Here is a 22,690-nt window from a genome sequence, read left to right on the forward strand (position 1 = left end):
GTAGGTGATTACTGTCAGAGACAAGCTTAAGACAAGCTGTGTTTCCCAATCCAGTGAGGGCACTCAGGGCAACTCTCAGCCATCACTCTTAAGGCAGTGTAGCATCACTATCAACTGCTAAAGGGATAATATGAAATCTGGAAAACATTTCCACAACCTGGGGTCATTGAATGAAATTAAAAGGCAAAACTGGAAAGGGCAAATACTTTTTTACATGAAGCATGAGATTGTAACACTTTAGTGCTAGTCAGTCACTGAGGACAAGAATTCAGCAGTTGTAATAGTTAAAGCTAATAAGTTTTGTATGGTTACTAAGCTCAGTGCTTCAGGATTTAAAACAACTGATGATGATTAAGTTTAGGATGAATGCAATGCGATGCTGCGGCTAGTAAAGCGACCAAAATGCTGGCGTGCATCCATAGATGCTTCTCGAGCAAATCCCGGGACGTCGTTCTCCCCTTGTACTCGGCCTTGGTGACGCCGCAGCTGGAGTACTGCGTCCAGTTTTGGGCTCCACAATTCAAAAAATTGATGTGGAGAAGCTTGAGAGAGTCCAGAGGAGAGCCACACGCATGATCAGAGGTCAGGAAAACAGATCTTATGATGACAGGCTGAGAGCCATGGGACTCTTTAGCCTGGAAAAGCGCAGGCTCAGGGGTGATCTGATGGCCACCTATAAGTTTATCAGGGGTGACCACCAGGATCTGGGGGAACGTTTGTTCACCAGAGCGCCCCATGGGATGACGAGGTCGAACGGTCACAAACTCCTGCAAGACCGTTTCAGGCTGGACATAAGGAAGAATTTCTTTACTGTCCGAGCCCCCAAGGTCTGGAACAGTCTGCCAGCGGAGGTGGTTCAAACACCTACATTGAACACTTTCAAGAGTAAATTGGATGCTTATCTTGCTGGGATCCTATGACCCCAGCTGACTTCCTGCCCTTTGGGCAGGGGGCTGGACTTGATGATCTCCCGAGGTCCCTTCCAGCCCTAATGTCTATGAAATCTATGAAATCGGCCATATTTTCTCATATACAACATTGTCATTGGCAATCCTTAGATTCCAGGATGATCTCTCTACCACGCTTCATTGGTAGGTCTTGAGATGATTTAAGAGTCCAACCCTTAAGCCACAGATCCATCCATGGAATTGCAGGTCTTTCCACAGAAAAGTGTAGGCTGGAACTACTCTCCTCCTTCCTTTTTCTGCTCTGACTTCTCTGCTTTGAGGGCCAGACTCTACCTCAAAATGGGCTGCACTTGGTTGGGGTTGTGACATCATTGGAGTAAGTTAGCCACAAGCTCCTCTCTACTTTTGATTTTAGCATTTGTTGTCTTGAGCTGTCTTCAATGGGTCCTTGTAGTATTTCCTCTTGCCACCACAAGAACTCAGGCTGCAAGTAAGTTGGGAATAGAGCACCTATTTGGGGAGTCATCAAAAAGAAGATACACACTTTTTTTTGAAAGAATGAAGAAAAAAGATCTTCCTTGAAAACACTGGTAAGTAGAGCATTTTCTTAGGTATAATACAGGCAGCTGCAGTTGGAGAACAGCAAAACTTTATAGCTGCTTTTGGTATTCCCCTACCTGCCTGAGCCAAACAACCTGACCCTTCTTTTCTTCCTAAGCTGAGCTATGTGGACAGCCAGCAGTACTTGCCATATCAGTTGAGGGCCAATCCTAGCCTGCAGCACCTGCTGATTCAGCAGAAGGCTCTGCCCTGGCATCTGGAGCTAAGCTCTGATTTAGAAATACAGTAGATGTGAACCCTGCTTGCTATGGCAGAGGCTTCTGTTGAGCCAGGAGTAACTTCAGCAGCATCACCTTCTACTTTGGGGGAAAGAGAAAGTGTCCACAACCAGCAGCTAGGGATCCTAACATGCTCATTGTGTTGCCTGCTCAGCACGTCTACATGAGACACTGACTGTGCAGTAGCCTGCACTACTACAAAAAAACCATTTGCTAGCACTACTGTGCAGTAACTTAGGTTATTGCTCATTTATTTAGTATTTGTTTATTCAAATAATAATTGTGCAGAAACTACTGCACAGTAGCATCTTGTGTAGTCGCAGACCATGTGTAGCATATGCAGCATTACTTAGTTTTTCCCACAGGAGAGGCTTATGTTGCAAAAACAACTTTAAGTGTATTTCCTTACTTTAAATGTTTACCCCAATTTCTAGCAACTGATTTTTTGAGGAACGGTCCGTGTTGTATGTGAGAAAATATGGTAATATATGGAGAAGTTTATACCACCTTTGCTTGTCTTAACTTCTTATGAAGTATCTGACACTGGCTGCTGTTGGAGACAGTATACTGGACTAGATTGACCTATGATCTAATATAGGTTCATAATTCTTTTGACATTGCACTTATCAGTACCCTACAAAAAACTCAGCATTTCTGATGATATATTGAAACTACTGACTTGTCAAGATTGATAGATCTAGCAGGAACTGTGCATACACTTACACTCTCTCATGCGCACAAACACACACACACACACACACACCACAGTCATAATGTATTTAAGACTGAAGAGCTTGAAGAGAGAAGAATAAGTAGTAAGTGTTTAAATAGTAAGTGATATCTTAAAAGCATGAGAGATTTTAAATGGATCCACATAGAAAATAATGAACTATTAGTTAAAAAGGTAAATTGCAGGAATAGCACTACTCTAATATAATTTCCACAATAGCCATCACAGCTGAATCAGTAATGCAATTTCTTTGAAACAGATGCTACTCTAGTTGCACTTATCATTTGCAGGAAAATATTTCTAATATCTATAACAAATGATAAAACTATAGTAATTTATTATTATTTTACAAGATTTTTCCCACCAGACTCTTATGATATTTTACTGCCATTACATACCACTTTTATTTCTACAACAAATATTGATTTCATTTAGACTTTAGGTGGGGGGGAGTTGCAATTTTTAATAGTAATTTAAAATAATATGAAATACTTGGCTGCAAAAAAACATCTTGAGCCAGTATTGGAGTGTGCATGTGTGTAAAATAGATATAGATGTAGATGTTGTTTTAAATTAGGAAATGATTGGTTTAACTTAGTGGACTGTAAATTATTCCTGTCTTGCCTCCTCCCTGCCACTCACCACTATTTTCAGAGATCAATACTCCCTGAGTAAGGGAAGCATTTACCATACTGAAACAGGGCAACAAGAAATTGGAACCTATATTGGCTCTTAAAGAGGACTTTTGTCTTTTAATCTAACATAATAGTACCATTAATCAAAATTCTGCAGGTCAAATTCCATCTTCACTTAAATGCGTTTAATTCTATTATCTTCAAATTGTATGTTTTTTGACTCATATAGACTCACTAAAGATTTCATGGGATTGAAGATGTATAAGTGAAAACTTAACATTATTATTTTTCTTATAGAAGCAAGATGTATTAAATGTGGAAAATTTGGGTCAGAAATTATGTATCCCATGTATGTAAAAGGAAGTGTATTTTAAGACCTGAAAAGATGCTTTACAACAGGGGTCTGCAACATTTTTGGGCAGAGTGCCAAACATACCCACAAGCTCAATTTGTAAGATGTTGGTGTGCCAGACAGACAATTTGGAGTTTAAAGTGTTTCAGATCTTATGCATACAGAATCGATTTATCTTGAATACTTGGATGAAAAACAAGTCCTTTAAAAGTAACCACTTAAGAAGTGGTTAGCTATGATAGTCTGAAGTCAGGAAAAATGTAGGGCAAACTAACTTGTCCAGGGAGGCATAAGCTTTTGCAGGCACCAACCTACTTCATCAAGGTAGCATCTGGCTAAGCAAATTATAACCTTATATAAGTACTAACAAAACTTCCACCATGAATAGAGATACTGACGTTAGTGAACTGACCAAATTCCAAAGGTATAATTATTTTTTTGTTCACCTAAAAACTGTTTGCTCCTCTCCATATTTTCAAGTGGTATAATGTTCAGTTTGTCATTCCTCTGTATTGCTGCCCACCTCAGCATATAGGGTACAGGATCACTCAGTCCAGTCCATATACTTGTAACGGCATCCAAAAATCCAAAAGGTCCAGGAGAAAATGCTGTTGCTCCTACCCTTACTTTTCACACTGCAGGCTACGAAGTAGCCTCTGTGTTGCATAACAAGCACAAGGGGTACGTCCAGACCAGCACATATTTGTGGTATGCAGTCTGGCACACTGCACACACCACACATTCAGGTGTTCCTTGTGTTGATAATTTGCAGCATGGTGGGGATGGGTGAAGTGGCGAGGTTGACACTGGGAGATTCCCACTCCTCCCTGTTTAGACAGCTAGTGAACTGGGCAGACATGGAACAGAGTTGCAGCCCCTGGCCATGCTGCTTCTTCAGCTGCTTAGTGGCAGGTCTAAGCAGTGCACACTGAAAAGGTATTAACCCCAAATGTGTGACTGATGATGATCAAGCTAACTTTCCTTTAGGATTAGTATCTGGCCTAAGGAAAAATTGCTTCGTGACCTCAACTCTAGAGTTCGGCTTAATTGTGAGGTTCCAGGGCACGCAGGGGAGGAATGGTCTGCAGGGACTCTAGGAGCAGGCAGAGAGACCTGCCAAGGAACCCACTGACACCTGTGCAACTTTTGGGCTAATCAGGGCAGAAGGGCAGTGGTACAAGGGTAGAGGGCTCATGAGGGGCAAAGAAGGAGACTGGGCTGGCAGATCTGGAAGTAGAGGAGGTGATTCAGGTATGGAGGGGGTGATTTAAAGGTTGGGGGGGAAATTTGGGGGGCAGAGGGAGCAGCAGCCCATCAGCTCCCCACCCTATCCCCCTCTCCTCACTCTCTTCCTTCCTTCAGTTCCTCAGCCCTTCCCCATGTCACTCCACCCCAGCTCTACTCCTGTCCTTCACCCTTTTTCCTTCCCTCCCTCCCAACTCACCTTATCCCTGCCTACTGGTTGCCTGGATGGTAACTACTCCACCTAGGAGCAATGCTTCTGTGATACTGGAGAACTGTGTATGGTGTTTATTTCAGGTGAACACCTAGAAGTTAACTTAACTTGAGCTAGGTGGCACAGCTCAAAGATAATCCTCTCCTGAAGTGGCATCATTTTAGGATGCCAAGAAGGCAATTAGCACTTGTTAACAAGTGTTAATGTATGATCATTCAAGTTTAAAGTGTCTCAACATTGTCTACTTGTAATGTGTAATCTCATCCTTAGTACCACTGGAAGTACTAGTGCATTTTTCCCAATACCCTGTCTCTTGCTTTGGCCATTTCTGATGCTTCAGAAGAAAGGAAAAAGAAAAAGAAAAAAAGGAAATCTAAACAAGCAACCCAAAAAACTGAGAAACAAAATTATTTTTTCAGGGGGGAAACAATTTCTTCATGGCTGTTACAGCAATTCAAGAGATACACTAAAATAAGTATTAAAGTAATTGATTAAATGATATATAATTTCACTGATGAGTGGACAAGAAATTATCATCATCTCAGCTCTTGGATTGATAAATATGAGAATAACAATCACTTATTTTATTATTTGTTCTGTTCAACTCCTGGTCACACCAATAGCATTATGGAAATAATAACAATGAACAATTAATTTACATTTTTACCTTTGCTAATGATATTTTGGTATTGGGTGTGTCAGAAATGTTAATACCATAATGAAATATTAAGAAGGAGCTACTGAAAATTGTACCAGTCTGCCTAAAAGTTGTTTATTTTGGGCAAATGCACTTGTTAATTTATCTGTAGCACAGGAGCTTAACAAAAAGAAACCCCACACTCAGGTAGGCTCTGGAGCGGTGAGAGACGCGCGGGTGAAGCCCGCTGCGCCCCCACTCCCCCGAAGCCCCCCAGACACCCCCTCAGCAGCCGCCGAGCCCCCTGCCGACCCCCAGCACAGCCGGAGGTAAGCGGGCTCATGGTGGGAAGGGGTTAACTCCTCGCTTGCTCGGAGGAGGCCGCTGCCTGGTGCCGGGCCGGGTCAAGCCCCCCCCAGGCCCCTACTTGGCCCAGCCCCCCCAGGGAGAGAGGAGTGAAGGAGGGGTACTCACCAGTCCCCCTCCTGTAGGGCAGGGCCCCCCAAATCCCGGGCAGGGCCCCCCTGGCCTGAGAAGCCAGCGTTCCCCGACGGCAGGCCCACTGCGCATGCGCTGTAGTTTAAAAGGGCCCGCCAAACAGGGGGATAAAAAAAAAAAAACAAAAAACAAAAAAAAAAAACCCCACACTCAGGTAGGCTCTGGAGCGGTGAGAGACGCGCGGGTGAAGCCCGCTGCGCCCCCACTCCCCCGAAGCCCCCCAGACACCCCCTCAGCAGCCGCCGAGCCCCCTGCCGACCCCCAGCACAGCTGGAGGTAAGCGGGCTCGTGGTGGGAAGGGGTTAACTCCTCACTTGCTCGGAGGAGGCCGCTGCCTGGTGCCGGGCCGGGTCAAGCCCCCGCCCAGGCCCCTACTTGGCCCAGCCCCCCAGGGAGCCCCGCGACCGGAGCCGCGGAAACAGGCTGCGTAAACAGGCGCTTGAGTTAGCGCGGAGTTCGCACAGGGGAGGGCGTGGGAGGGCACGAGACCCTGCCTGCGACCCCCCCAGAGTAGTCAGCCCCAGCCGTAGCCAGCCTACCAGAGGCATGACACGGATGGGCACGCGCCGCACCCCGAGGGTCCCCTCGGGCTCTGCGGCCCCCCCATTGGGCGCCTCAGAGACGGCCACCCAGACGGAGCCCATGGTTCCGGGCTCCACGCAGACGGAGCCCCTGGCTCTTGGCTGCGGGGGCTGCCTGTCCCTTTTTCAGGCTCTGGGGCCTGGGAGCATGGCCACCTCCCCTTGCGGGGTCTGCTCCCTACTGGGGTCTCTGGCGCGCCAGCTGGAGGAGCTCCAGGCCACAGTCCAGAGACTGCGTGCCATCAGGGACTGCGAGCAGGAGATAGACTCCTACTGCCAGGCCCTTCTCCCCCGGGAGCCACAGGGGAGAGCTCCGTCTCCCTCCGCGACTAAGGAGGACTCTGGGACCTCCCGCTCTGCCCAGTCAGGGGCATGGACCAAGGTGGTCAAGGGCCCCAAGGCCCGCCGCACCAAGGCCCCTGCCCCGCCGGAGCTTAGCAACAGGTTCGCACCTCTTGCAGCCCCAGCAGAGCCCACGCAGTTGCCGGCTCCCGCAGGCAACCCAGGCTCGACCGCAGCTACTGGCCCCGCTCTCCCCAAGACAAAGCGTAAGGTGTTTGTTGTGGGAGACTCCATCCTGCGGGGCACTGTGGGGGCAATCTGCCGCCCCGACCCCTTAGCCCGGGAAGTCTGCTGCTTCCCAGGGGCCCGCATCCGAGACATTGCGGAGAGGATCCCGCAGCTCCTCCGGCCTACAGACCACTACCCCATGCTCCTGATTCATGTGGGCACCAATGACACAGCTCGGAGCACCCCCAGCCAGGTCATGAGGCGCTACAGGGAGTTGGGAGCGGGGCTTAGGGGTCTGGGAGCTCAGGTGGTGTTTTCGTCGATCCTCCCAGTCTCGGGCTATGGGCTGAGGAGGGAGAGGAGGATCCATGCGGTGAACCAAAGACTGCGGCGCTGGTGTTATTGGGAAGGCTTTGGCTTCCATGACCACAGCCCGCTCTTTGGAGAGAGAGGCAGCGAGCTGCTGGGAAGAGATGGCCTCCACCTCTCTCCCCTGGGGAGGAGGCTCTTCCCAGCCAGGCTGGCTGACCTGCTCCACCGGGCTTTAAACTAAGCCCGCTGGGGGATGGGGGGACTACTGCCCCTGCTGGCCCGCTGAACGGCCCTTGCAAAGCCAGCGGACCAAGGCACTTAAAGGGGCACTTAAGGGAGCCCACCCCTGCCCCAGCCCTGGTACAATCTGTGGGCAAGGCAAGAGCCCCCAAGGGCACACTTGCCTGCCTGTACACTAATGCCAGGAGCCTGGGCAACAAGCAGGACGAGCTCGTCCTCCTGCTCAGTGCAAAGAAATATGATGTCATTGGGATAACGGAGACCTGGTGGGACTCCACCCATGACTGGACCACGGGGATAGAGGGCTATACCCTGTACAGGAGGGATCGTGTTGACAAAAGGGGCGGGGGTGTAGCTCTCTATGTGAAGGAAAGCTACATGTCCCTGCAAGCTGATGTTGGCGACCGGCATGGACAGCTAGAGACCCTCTGGGTAAAAATTCGTGGGGAATTCGGCACAGGGGACACAACGGTGGGAGTCTACTACAGACCTCCCACTCAAAGTCCCGAGCTTGACCAGGAGTTCGCCCAGGAACTGACTGAGGCCGCTTGCTCCAGGACCTTGGTTGTCATGGGTGACTTCAATTACCCGGACATCTCGTGGGAAGATCACTCAGCTAAATCTGAGCGGGCGCAAAGCTTTCTCTCGTGCGTGGATGACCTCTACCTGACTCAAGAAGTCTATGGGCCAACGAGAGGCAAAGCGCTGCTTGACCTGGTACTGGCTACGGGGGACGACCTAATCGGCGACCTAGTGATTGATGGGAAGTTGGGTGACAGCGACCACGAGCTGATCACCTTCACCATCCGCCGTAAAGCTGGCAAGTCAGTCAGCAACACAGAAGTCCTTGACTTCAGAAAAGCCGACTTTGACAAGCTCAAGAGGCTAGTCAGTCAGGCCCTCGGGGACCATGACCCCAGGGAGTTGGGAGTTCAAGAAGAGTGGTTGCTTCTCAAGGAAGCGATCCTCAGTGCACAAGCCAAATCTATTCCAACACGGAGGAAAGGCAGCAAGAAGGCACAGCAGCCCCCCTGGCTCTCCAGGGACCTAGCGGACCTACTGTGGCTAAAAAGGAAAGCCTACAAAGGATGGAGGATGGGATTCACCTCCAAGGAGGATTACTCCGCGCTGGTCCGGTCCTGCAGGGAGCAAACCAGGAAAGCCAAGGCTGCAACTGAACTCCAACTAGCTTCAGGCATCAAGGACAACAAAAAGTCCTTTTTCAGATATGTGGGGAGTCGGAGGAAAAGCAAGGGCAATGTTGGACCCCTGCTAAACCAGATGGGGCAACTGACAACTGACGCCCAGGAAAAAGCCAACCTATTAAATAGGTACTTTGCGTCAGTCTTTCATCAGTCCCATGGGATGCCCATGCCTGCTATGGGACAGGGAAATCTGGGTGAGGGGGATCCCCTACCCTCCATCAATGCTGACCTCGTGAAGGAACACCTTGAGAAGCTGGATACCTTCAAGTCAGCTGGCCCTGACAACCTGCACCCCAGGGTACTCAAGGAGCTGGCGAGCGTCATAGCCCAGCCCCTGGCACAGATCTTTGAAAACTCCTGGCGCTCTGGTGTAGTGCCCGAAGACTGGAAGAAGGCCAATGTGGTGCCGATCTTCAAGAAAGGGAGGAGAGTGGATCCGGCTAACTACAGGCCCATTAGCCTGACTTCTATCCTGGGGAAGATCTTAGAAAAGTTTATTAAGGAGGCCATCCTTGAGGGACTGGCCCAGGCTAACATTCTAAGGGACAGCCAGCATGGGTTTGTTGCGGGTAGGTCTTGTTTGACCAATCTCATTTCCTTCTATGACCAGGTGACCTATCACCTGGACAAGGGAGAAGAGATTGATGTCATATATCTTGACTTCAAAAAAGCTTTTGATCTGGTATCCCATGATCACCTCTTGGCCAAACTGGCCGGTTGTGGCTTTGGCTCCACCACGATCCGCTGGCTGGGAAATTGGCTTTGTGGTTGGACCCAGAGGGTTGTGATTGATGGCAGTCACTCATCGTGGTGCCCTGTGACCAGTGGGGTCCCTCAAGGCTCTGTCCTGGGACCCATACTGTTCAACATCTTCATTAACGATGTGGACATTGGAGTCAGGAGTGGACTGGCCAAGTTCGCCGATGACACCAAACTTTGGGGCAAAGCATCCACGCCAGAAGATAGGCGGGTGATCCAGGCTGACCTGGACAAGCTCAGCAAATGGGCAGACGAGAACCTCATGGTGTTTAACACCGAAAAATGCAAGGTTCGCCACCTTGGGAGGAAAAACCTGCAGCACCCTTATAGGCTCGGCAGTGCTACGTTGGTTAGCACTACAGAAGAAAAAGACTTGGGGGTCATCATTGACCACAAGATGAACATGAGCCTCCAATGCGATGCTGCGGCTAGTAAAGCGACCAAAATGCTGGCGTGCATCCATAGATGCTTCTGGAGCAAATCCCGGGACGTCATTCTCCCCTTGTACTCGGCCTTGGTGAGGCCGCAGCTGGAGTACTGCGTCCAGTTTTGGGCTCCACAATTCAAAAAGGATGTGGAGAAGCTTGAGAGAGTCCAGAGGAGAGCCACGTGCATGATCAGAGGTCAGGAAAACAGATCTTACGATGACAGGCTGAGAGCCATGGGACTCTTTAGCCTGGAAAAGCGCAGGCTCAGGGGTGATCTGATGGCCACCTATAAGTTTATCAGGGGTGACCACCAGGATCTGGGGGAACATCTGTTCACCAGAGCGCCCCATGGGATGACGAGGTCGAACGGTCACAAACTCCTGCAAGACCGTTTCAGGCTGGACATAAGGAAGAATTTCTTTACTGTCCGAGCCCCCAAGGTCTGGAACAGTCTGCCAGCGGAGGTGGTTCAAGCGCCTACATTGAACACCTTCAAGAGTAAATTGGATGCTTATCTTGCTGGGATCCTATGACCCCAGCTGACTTCCTGCCCTTTGGGCAGGGGGCTGGACTCGATGATCTCCCGAGGTCCCTTCCAGCCCTAATGTCTATGAAATCTATGAAATCTATGAAACACTGGTCCCAAAGTTTTTGCAGTAACCTTGATCCTCTTTCATTTGACTATATATTTGTGGCCAAGTGGGAACTCCCCGAGTAGCTACAGTCTCCCCACCTGCCTCTGGGCACAGTGCCCGCCTTTGTCACCAGTCATGCCTTGTTGTGGAAAACTTAAGATATTAATTAGGTGGGAGGCTGCCCTTCAGATATCCTGCTCTCCTGGGCCTATCTATGAAGCTCCAACCACCCCTATACTGCATCCCAAGCATCACAGATGATCCTAACAACTGCACTCTGCTCTGGCCTGAGACCAGGCTCAACACATCCCAGTGTTAGGCCTCTTGTTTTCTGCCTTGTTGCGGGTCACACTCATACTGCCTCCCTCTCACTGAGGCCTCTCTCACTCCACCACCTCTGACATGGTTTCTTTCATGCTGCCCCTTTGTGGGGCCACTCTCATACTGCCCCTCCTTCTCCCAGAGCCACACTCACCCTGCCCTCACCTGGAGGGTCCTGGGGCTCATTTCCCTTCATTTTCCAGACAGAAAGCACGTGGCCTCCTGGGCCTCTCCTGTGACCCCCATCCAAGCAAGTGTTGGGCAGTTAGCAGAACAGTGAAGTGACACCTCCTCTAGTCCCTCACTGGGTTGCTCACCCAGCTGCTCTGAATTAGGGGCTCCTGACTCACCCCTGTTGTTTACCCCATGCCGATTCCTCAGCCACCCCACCCAATTGGCCTCTGGCCCACCCATTGCCTTAAGCACCTGAAGGCTTATCTGGACCTAACCTGGCCCCCATGTTAGCAGGGCCTCACTACTCGCCCCTCTTGGCATTCACATGTTGTAACCATGTCCTGGCCCCTAACTCCAGCCTCTTTCATTGGGTTCTGAGCCCCGTACTCTCCCTGGGCTCCTTGCCACACACACACACACACACACACACACACACACACACACACACACACACACACACAGAGAGAGCTGGGGCTCCTAGCCTCTTGGCTCCTTGCCTCTTCACTAGGCTCCACACCCTTTTCTAGGCTCTCGGGGCCTCCCAATTGCCACTCTGGTGCAGGCTGTCAGGTGCCCCACCGCACCCCGCTATACACCTCCCCCTCCACTGAGGCACATAATCTGCCCCCTATGCCCAAACACACACCCCGCAGGCTTAAGTGCCTCTCACCAGTGTGTCTGGCCCACCACTCTCATTCCTCAGGGTCTTGCACCCTACATGGGCTCAGGTGGGCACAGCTGTGCCTGGCTCCCAACTACCTCTGATGTTAAGTGACGTACCTGAAGGTGGGGGGCTGGGGTTTAGGCACCTTTACCCGCCTTTCACCGGGATGGTAAATGGCCTGGCATTTCCTGGGGGCTCCCATGCCACTAGGAGCCCCACCAGGCCACCCATCCCTGGCAGAGTGCAGTTTTAGGTCATGCCCAGGACCAAGAGCTTCCTACCCATCCCCATCAGCTCTTGCCCTTACCTCCTGGTGTTACCAGAGCACCAGCTCCACCAGGAGATGTTGTTTCTTTGGTGTCAGGCAGCAGAGTGCTACCTCCAGCTCTGCTGGCCTGAATCTTAAAATGGCTGCTCATCAGAGCTCGGCCACACCTGCCAGTTGCCTCGTCAGGCTCTTAAAGTGTCAAACACCAGAGGTTCTCTGCCACACACCTTCCCCCCTTTGAACCTCCCCCAAGAACTATTTTCCCTGCTGCTCTGCCAAAGTAGGCTCCTCAACTAGTTCATGCCATGTGGGGGACTCTGCCATGAGCCCCCCAACCCCTACCTGCTCTCCCAGCCCTCCCATGGCTGCCCCGCCTGCCCCAGCTCCTGGCTCTTTAAAAAAAAAAACCCCAAACCCCTGAACTCACTGGATGCTGCCTCAGGGCTTCTGGGGGCTTGTGCAGAGCCACCCCATAATGTGGGACAGTGGGGATTGCTCCCCCTCCACCTGCTGGGCAGCAGCCAGGGTTTTTTTGTTGTCTTTTTTTAAAGGGCGAGGAGCTGGGGCTGGGCGGGGCAGCCATTGAGAGTGGGCGGGAGTTGGGGCCTGTGTGATTTGGAGATTCAGCTGATTCGGCAGCAGCCAAATCTCCGAATCAGATTTGGCAGAATTGATTTGGGACAGTGACTCAAATCACCGAATCAAATCACTGTCCCCCGAATTGGCCAAATCCGAATCCAAAGTGAATACTAGCCACTTCACACAGACCTAATTATTAGACTATAGCATAATACTAAGAAACATAAGCATCTTCTTAGGCAGGGCAGGACTGGTTTTCCTAATCTCATTCTTATACACAGAGTTTTATGATAAAGGGAGGGCGCTGAGACTTGCGTACGCAAATCCCAACAGGGTAGTTTTGGCTGAAACCCAATTTTGGTGCCTCAGCTAGCACTAGTACCTGGATATGGATAGTAGCAGTATTTAATGACATATTAGTTATTAAATATTTAGCCTCTGCATTTAACCATATTGCGTCATCAGTATGTCACCCTTCCCATGTCTCCAATTATCCTGGTTACTCTTTTTTCATTGGTACATTGTTATTTGCATTTGGTTATACTTATTACCATGCTATAGAGTGTAATTTGTTTATTCTGTTAACTTGATACACTGTTGCAAGAGCTGCCATTTGATTTTCTAAAGTACATGAGCATTTGTAATTCACTTGTAAAAGCTGAGCCTTGATGCATTAGAGCTCTTAAAGAATCATTTACCAACACTTTGAAATGTTGCAGTGTTATCTTATACTTAGAACAGGAAATAGCTGTTGCATATAAGTTTGGTAACACCTGATAAATTTGCAGATTGAAAACCTAAAAGCACCATTAATGAATCAAAATCGTCATAATGGTGCAAAATGAAGGTGCAATTGAATGTGTGAATTAAGAGCAAGGAAATGGCCATGGAGCCTAAGAAATTTAGAAGCCAAATTCCCATGAGATTTGAATGGGAATTTGGTGCCTAAATATCTTATCTACTTCTAAAAATGTTAACATCAGCCAATATTTGTGTACTCTTCTGATACACAATTGGAATATGGTCTGAAATACTAAATACTGTAATAAAACTTACTACTAGAACTTAAACAATTAAAAAGAAAGTGAACCAAAAAAAAAAGGCAAACAATTTCCCTTTAACTCATTTGATAGAAAAATATTTTAGGATGTGGTGAGTTAGGCTAGTTTTTATTTTTTGGGGGTTTATTTTATTAGGACATTTTTATTTTTCAGATACACACACATTTTGTGAAAAAAATACGAAGAAGCATTGGGGAAAAAAACATACACAGAAGCTGAGTAACTTTGGGATCAATGAACAATTTTGCATTTCTGGAAGAACCTTTGAATAGAATGCCCAAAACATAGATTTAACTTATCTTTATTAAGAAGTTTTATTCACTAATTGCATAAATATTGCCAAAAACATAAAACCAAAAATCACTGGTAGTACACTTTCCTATGACTTGATTCCATAGAACTTTTATGGATTGAGTTCATAGTTAACATGCTTATATAAATATCTAACAGGAATCCCATTTAGGTCTGGTTTGTCAACAAAGCAATATTTGTTGTTAGAATATTTGTTTTCTACAGAAAAGTATGATTTTTCCTTAAAAAATAAACATTGAAAAAATGGATAAAACCTTTAAAAATGTATTTAGAAATGGCTCCACTTCTCCTTCTTGAAGCTGGTTCCTAGGCTACGTCTTTAATAATGTCCCTCCTTGAACAACCACAGTGTACCCATATGGATATGCAGATTCATCAAGGAGACTGAGGCAACTGAAATACAACTGCTAGGAGGTATTGCAGCAGGATTTATATGTGAAATTTTCAGTTTTCAGTTGAATATTTTTTAGATGGATGTTGGAAGGTGCTCCTTTTGACAAAAAAAGTCAAGTTTTTCATTGTGGGCAGAGGAACAATTTTCTGGCTAGTTCTTTTTTCATTGATGTAAATAGAAGTTATGCATGAGAACTTGGGTCTGCCTCAGTCTTGTAGCGAATAGCACATGTCATACATCGCCCTTCTGAAATCCTAGGGTCTTCATTCTGTGCAGCAGTTCACCTGGCTGATATATACTGAAGGACTAGGGCATAAATCTTTAAAGTTCAGTAAATGGCATTTTCTTTAAAGAAGGAGCAACAATATCTAGGTATCTTTATATTTCTCTATATCATATTTAATCCAGTAATTTAGAAAAGGTTAAAATATAGAGCAGGGTCTGAGTATAAATATGTATTTGCTATGTGATAACTGCAAGTAGTAGACATCCATTTTCTGGCTAACTAAATTAGATGTGCTTTTGAGGGCAGGATTTAAGGAATCAGGGCTTGTTGCCAACCTGCTTTGAAAGTACCTTCATGCTCCTATAAAAACAATCCAGAAAAAGAAGAGAAAGTGTGCCAAGGTGGAGCAGCCAGGATTTGAATAAGTAATACTGCTTTTGCCAAGTTAGGGTATATGGGACCTATTTTCCGGCCAAACTTAGAGACAGCCAACGTGACGCATGCTAAGATTAATTAGCAACATAATAGATATGTAACAGTGTACTTTGATTATTAAATACACTATTGTATTAATTACTTAATTATTAATCATTGATTAATCCAGTGGGGTCCATTTTTAACTGGAGGACCAGATGTGCAGTGCCTGGCCTGTCCACAGGCTGGATCCGGCCAGTGGTCCCAATCTGGTACCCAAGATGGGCAGAGTATGGCCCCATCCAGTTCCATGAGGGGGTGATGGAGAGCAGCCTGGTGACATAGGGGAAGGGGGCATAGCCCCCACTCTGGTCACATGGGGGAAGGGAGCCCAGCCCTGTGTTGGAGAGGAGTAAATGTGGGATTGGCCTGGCCCATACAGGGTGGGGAGGGGATGGGTCCCAGCTCTGACCCACCACAGGGGACTTCAGAGTTTGGAAGCAGAGGAGGGCAGTGGTATTGTTGCTGCTCCCTTGCTGCCCAATTTCTCAACCTGTGGGGAATCCCACAGGCTGGATGTGATGGCTCTGTAGGCTGAATCTGGCCCATGGGCCAGTGGTTGAGTACCCCTGGTTTAATCATTGCAGTTGTTTTTGTTAAAAAAATGTTTAATGCTTAAGCAAGCATTGCCATGATGTTCTCTCAGGTTATGTTAGTAAGGTTGCAGTAAACTGTCTACCAAGAAAGGCAAAATGGTAAAGATTCCAATTCCAGTTGTTGCTCCTTTTACATATGCTTAGTATCCATCCACCTTGCTGTTAAATTTAACATGAAAGCATAGCTGAAATATACGTTTTAAGGTCTAAAGCACTGTTTCTGTATTAAAAAGGGAGAACTCTTTCTGGCTTTACCCGTGTAAACATCCATTGAAATCCTCTGATCCTTGAAACTGACCCTTGAAATTTTTGCATAAGTAGGACCATTTTGATTTGGCTTAAAATAATCTAGCTATCTAAATTCTCTATCATTTGAGCATTCTGACTGAGGGTGCACATGTATATTAGACAGCTATGTCGAGTCAATCATTTTGGAAAAGAAAGTATGTTGGAAACTCATTTGAAAAAAAAAGAAAAAAACCCCAGCAAATGGTGCACTATTAAGGATTCCTCAGGCAAATAAGTAATATGCTGAAGTATGCTTAAAATGTGGACATGAAAATACATATTTACCATTTAAAATATGTTGGTACTGTATTTTCATAATGTTGTGAACATAGCGTTTGTGCATGCAGCTAGGCACACCCAGTACACTTTTGTATAGACAGTTATGAAATTCTGTCTCTATATTAAAGGTTTAAGAGAGAGGTTGTAGTGCTCACTATGTACACTGAATTAAAATGAAAAGAAAAGATTTAAATTATTTGAAAAACTGACTTTTGAAAACAAAATTACTTTCATTTATCTGAGTGCCAGAATACTCAATAGATGGTGATTATTTCTTTCATGTTCCCAGTATACGGATATCATTGGAAGCAATAGCTTTACAGATGAATAATTAGCACAAAGAACACAGGGAGAAAAAGGAAAATAAGTGGGTTAATTAGAATGGGGGTGATTTACATGTCCACTATGGTCGTCCTAGAAGTACAAAAGAGAGTATTCAAGCGAGAGTTCGAGAATAGATTAACGAGGTCCAAATAAGTCTAGTTAGTGTTTTACATGCATCATCAGTGTGCATATTGAAAGACTCTTTCGTTTCAGAGATATAAAATCATAACAAATGCAGTTAATATTAGAAAGGCAATTATGGCATACAACTACTACTCTGGATAATTAGGGTTTTGGATTAATTGTTAATTAGGGAAGGATACTCACCAAGGTAATGTTGTGAGAGTAAAAGCCAAAAAATGGCCAAGACTGGAACTTATCTAACATAAATGACCAAAGTTAGGTACCTAAGTATGGGTCTTCAAATTTTTTTAATGAAGTTTGCAATCCACAAATCCCATTTAAATTAATGAGATAAAATGAAGTTCAGCACCTCTGAACATCAGGGCACTTTTTTATTAGGTGTGTAAGTAAGATTTTCAATTCTAACTTTGGACAAAAAGAGGTAGGTAGCCATTGTAGTCTGAAGTTAGAAATCATGGTAGAGATGCCCGTTATAGACTAACTGAATCAGAAATGCATAAGCTTTCATGATCAAGAGCTCATGGCATGTGTAGCATGGCAGAATGTGCAATTTGGGATTAAGGATCAGATTCCAATTGCACCTTACTTGCCAGTGCAGGGAGAGCCCAGGATCATAATCTTAGGCTCCCCTGCATGGCAAGTGGAAATCTAGGGGCTCGTCCAAACGAGTCCAGTTATATAGTATGTAGTGCCACATACTGTATGGGTTAGAGTTCTCTATGCTGCAAGGGCATGCTGCCCAAGTATGTGCTGCTCTATTTTTTTTTTAACCCTGGAGCAGCGCACACGTGCGCATCATGTGCTGCTAAAAATTGGAGCCGGGTTGCTCGGAGCCACACTGCAGCTGCCAGCCAGGCTCAGCCTGGCAGGATTGCTGTGGCTGCAGCTCTGGTAGGCCCCCAGGACCCAAGGTAGGCACAGGCATGTGGCACGGGCATTTCCCAGGGACAAGAAGTGGTGGCGCAAGGTGCACTGCCACTACTTGTCCTTGGGGAACCTAATGTCCACGCATGTCTGGACGCGCCCTAGGTGTCTAACAGTCAACTGATCATTACCAGGATTGGGACCATGGCAGGGCTGGCACTAGCACCAGAATGGTCCTAATCCTGCCACATGGTCAATTGAAGGTGCAGTTGAAGCCAGCCACAAAAAAGTTTTTTTGCGTAATGTTTTTGTGGCTTGTTTCCCTTTTTGTGGTGCTGTTAAATACCTGAATGTGGGCAAGTCTACAAGAGACATTTACTGTGCTTTTGACTAATTAACTGTGCAGTAAACATCTCAGCATCTGCATGTGCTCCCCTATTAAGGCGCATGAAACTAATACATTCTGCAGCAGGATAATTCTTGTAAATATAAGTACTACGCTGCTCCAGAGTTTTTCATGCGCAGTAGCACACACGTAAACACTGAGCCAGCTGGCTGGGGCATGAGGGGCTTCAGCGTGGTGGCTGCCTTCTGGCTAGTGCTGTACTGAAGCACCCTCATGTCCTAGCCAGCCCCTCCACAGCACATTGAGCCCAGCTGCAGCAGCCCTGGGTTGGCAGATTGACCCCTTCTCCTGCCAGCCAGGGCTGCTCTGGCCCGGCTCATCGTGCTGCGATCTTGGTGCATATGTAACCAGTGTACCCAGGAGTTTCCCAGAAGCAGCAAACTGGGGATCAATACACTCCACAGTTTATTCATGCACCATAATAGCACATGTAGACTTCACCCTGTGTATTTAAAACAGAATTAACAGACTAAACTTATCTTAAGTGTAATGTCTGCCGGAGGCCTTAGTCTATAAGGTGAATCTCTATCCTATCTTCTGCCTAACTTTGGACAATTATGTTTCATATTTTCATTCCAAATGATTATGTTTATTTCATGTTTTAGAGAAGATGATATACCCATGTCTATATTGACATTCAAGTGTAATAATGCATGGGAATTTTCTTTTGTTTGTTATCTTGATTTTCACAGGGGAATATGCCTCCCACTCTGGCTAGTGCCATATGGGGCCAAATTTTGCCTGAGATATAGCTGTGTTCATCTCCCATTAAAATCAACAGATGCTGTATGTATAATAATATTAGAAGGAAGTTGGAAAAAATTATCAGAATGCAAGGTATTTTGTGTAAATATTTACAACGTACTAATTAAGTGGGTTCAAGTTACAAAATGTGCAGATAATCTTGACATTCCATTGTTGAGAACCCTCTACTTCATGACTTTAAAATTTAGGGACAATTTCAAAATCCATATATAGATTCTGAAATAAACAGAAACCTTAAAAAATATGATTTTATATTTTTTTTCTTTTAGCTTTACCACTGGTATTCATGTAATTAAATAAGCATCTTAGCCCTACATCTCATATTCATGTAACCAAAGAGGCATCCAAGATTTAAAAACTCAAGACATTTGAACAAGAAGGGCAAGAAAAAGGAGAGTGATGTCTGGATTTAAGGATATGGTAGCACTCTGCTAGTTATCCTTCAATAAAACTTTCACAAACAACCACAAATCATTCTACACATTTCATCATGTGAAGCCTTTTTATTTCAGGTTTTCTGAGCCCCTGAAGAATCATTTTAAATCTGTTTTTGTGTCATTTTCCTTTGAGACCAGACAGCTAGAGAGTAAACTTGAAACCCTCTAACAAAGGAGCATATTTGTATTCTTTTTTTTTCAGAAAGGAGAGGGAAAAGGATGAGAAGAAAAAATATATAAACAGATTTCCATTCACAACAGTTGTGAGTTCAGAAAATATCTACCTAACTTAAGTAGCTTAATTTTTGTTTATTTTATTGTAGCCATACATTTATAAATGCTGGGAACACTCCTTGTGTAAAACTGAAGAGCACAATACCAGTGAAGCGGGGAACCTCGTTCCCTTAGGTGTGTGCCTTCAAAAGTCCCGACCTGAGGACTCCTGGAGCACATCCAGACAAGTGTGCACATGCGTTCCCTCAGGGACAACAAGCAATGGCACATAGTTGTGCTGCTGCTACTTGTCCCCAGGGAATGCTCCTGCAGATGCGCCTTGGCACGCAGCAGATTGCCCCAAGTGGGGTAGGGGAGACTGTGTCCAGCACCTTACCTGAGGTCCTGGTGGCTTCCCAGGGTTGCAGCAGTGGAGATCCAGGCACGCAGAGCCTGGCTGGCAGCCAGAGCATGGCTCTGGCTAGCCAGGCTCAGTTTTCGGGTGGCACGTGTTGCAGCCATGTGCATCGCCTCAGTTTTTTAAACCCATTCTTTTTAGATGCAGGGTTTTCCTCGTATCTAATTTTTGCTCTACACTGCACATTTGCAGGGTGGAGAACATTTTCACGTGTGCATGAGGTACTACATGCATTTTGTAGTACCTCAAAAACCTTTGAGGCACTGCAAAGAGCACCTGTGTGCTCATCCGGACACACCCCTGGGGATTGGGATTGTTTGTTTTTTTATGTTGGATTTTCTGTAGTTTTGTTTTGTTTTAGCTAAAGTGACATCTTGCCTAATCCATGTTTTACCGTATGAAGTTCCAGATTGGAATAGGTAGGAGGATAGCATTTGGGGCTATCTTGGCTGGAAAGCTCTCAGCTTTAGGAACTTGGTTCCCCTCTTGGTCCAGCTGCTCCCAAATAATAACTGGGTGAGAATTCTCTACAGGAATGATGCTTTTCTCATGTGGAATGTAATTTCTACTAAATCAAAATGTTATATGGGGAAAAATGATTTTCTTAGACAAAAATGAAAGACTAATTTCATTTTCTCACTGTTTCATACAAAATAGAATAATTTAACTGATCTCAAAACTTTCATTTCTTATAAGGTCAATAAAGCATTAAACAGCATTCCCTCTAGTGATGGATTGCCTTTTGTGTTTTTTATTTCAGGCTACCATGGATTGGGCTTCCTATGGATTGGAGTCCCCCATGGATTGGGTTCCTTATACAGTTATATTTCTTCTTATTAAATACCCATTTTCCTTGGACTCAGCTTTGTGATGTATCATCTGACCAGAGAGCTATGGCAAGAGAAGCAAATGGAGAAGATCAGCAACTGCTGTGAGGTGCTGTGAGACTATTGAAAAGGCTAGTTCAATATGGAACTTACCCAAAACTATTTTTTTTCTAGTTCAGTAAACTGAAATGAAATATTTGATTCCAGGAATTCTGAAATCTTTAGCTTTGATTGAAGATATCCATACATTTCATTTTATATTTAAATGTAACATTTTTAAGTTCAAAATTTTAACTTCATTTCAATGGGATAAAAACAAATAACCTAAATGTAGAATTTTCTGAAGGATAGAAGTATCAAATTTGGTGTTCTATGTTGAATTTAACTTTTTTCATACTCTTTTTCTGAGGATATTATTTTTCAGAGAAAAAGGATTTCAGTGGTTATGTATTTATTTATTTAATATATTTATTAAATATATAATGTAAATAAATATATACCCACAAGCTGCCACAGAGGCATATCTTATGTCTCAGTAATTATGAACTTCATCTGTTGTGCTAGAACTAGACTGAGTATATCATAAAGAGTTGTGCCATGAGAATGCACACTAGTAAAAAAAATAAGAGGCACTTTACATTCGACGTGTCACCAGTGGTGTGAAGAAAGTTAAGCTTGTCAAGTATATTTTTCTTGTTGGGTGCTGGCTTTAAGGTACCTTCCAAGCACAAAAAAGACAAGATAAATAGCGGTTTAAGACCTTATCTAGCATTTGTGCATGATGAAGTCATTAGGAATTTTACATGTGGAAAGACTGCAGAATTTGTCTCTAATTAGTTGATTATTATTAAACATAATTGAAAGCTTCAGGAAACTATTCACTTTTTTGTGTTGTTGTTTCCTCTATCCATTATTACTGTTATGGTTGAAAAGCACAAATCAATAAAAGGACTTCTTCATCTAAGGTGACACTTTCACAGAATTTAAGTACTCAGTTCCCAGAGTGTGATTCTACACAGCAAACCTCTCAGGTGACTAAGAGTCTGTAGATGCCTGTATTTGTCCCAGTTACATTTCCTATAGGGGTGTATACAGAAGTTACTTTTTTGCCATTTAAAGCGCTTTGTTGCTATGACTTAACACAAGTGCACAGCTTTACAGCACTTAAAAAAATGGTTACAGAGCTTTAAATTAACCCTTGTTAAATGAGGGGTTAAATTTTAAGTCCTGCATTTTACAGCACTTTATTAGCCTACAGCACTTTAAATAACTTCTGGATGCTGGTCAAATTTTTGACCAGTGGAAAATCCCTAGGAGCCTGTGGAGAGCCCCCTGCCTCCTAGCCTGGTAAGTGCAGGGAGGCTCAGAGCTCCCATCCCCTTAAACCAGGGGGTTTTAACCTTCTGGTGGGTACTTCTACTGGATGCAGAGCGGGGTGAGAGGGGAGGTGCTGACAGATGGCCAGAGGTGAAGCTGGCAGCATGAGGAGCTCACATATGACTGCCGCTCCCATCTATATGCTCTATGTCACCACCGGGCACTGCTTTCCCTCACCCAAGTATCTCTGCTTTTCCATACCACTGGCTTTGCATCTAGCTGGCCATCAGCACCCCCTCCCCTGTGCACAGCGGTGGCACTGGAAGCTCACATGCAGCAGTTAACCATGCCACCATCTATTCATTCAGTGCTGTCACCGCATGACGGTGAGGAGGGGGTGCTGACGGCTGGCTACACATGAAGTCAGTGGCATGAAGAAGCAGGGACACCTGGGCACAGGAAAGCTGCCAGCAGCACCCCAGTGGCAGCATGGAACGATGGATGGTGGTAGTGGTTCTACCCCGCCACACCACCACTTCCCAGGTACCCCAGCTTCTCCACACTGCTGACTTCGTGTCCAGCTGGCCATCAGCAACACCTTCCCCTAGCCCCTG

At 45.7% G+C, this 22,690-nt stretch overlaps 1 protein-coding gene across 1 annotated transcript in view; it reads left to right on the forward strand.

The window, feature by feature from the left end:
* Window positions 1-22,690, forward strand: part of LOC149872951 (uncharacterized) — a 550,350-nt gene that overhangs the window by 498,652 nt on the left and 29,008 nt on the right. Inside the window, exon 19 of the mRNA XM_090037132.1 lies at window positions 20,693-20,868. The gene's annotated coding sequence lies outside the window, so the exon portion shown is untranslated. The remainder of the gene's footprint in view (window positions 1-20,692; window positions 20,869-22,690) is intronic.

The sequence above is a fragment of the Crocodylus siamensis genome, chromosome 1 (genome assembly GCF_052110815.1).
Source record: "Crocodylus siamensis isolate JL-2025a chromosome 1, ASM5211081v1, whole genome shotgun sequence".
In the NCBI taxonomy this organism is placed as follows: domain Eukaryota; kingdom Metazoa; phylum Chordata; order Crocodylia; family Crocodylidae; genus Crocodylus; species Crocodylus siamensis.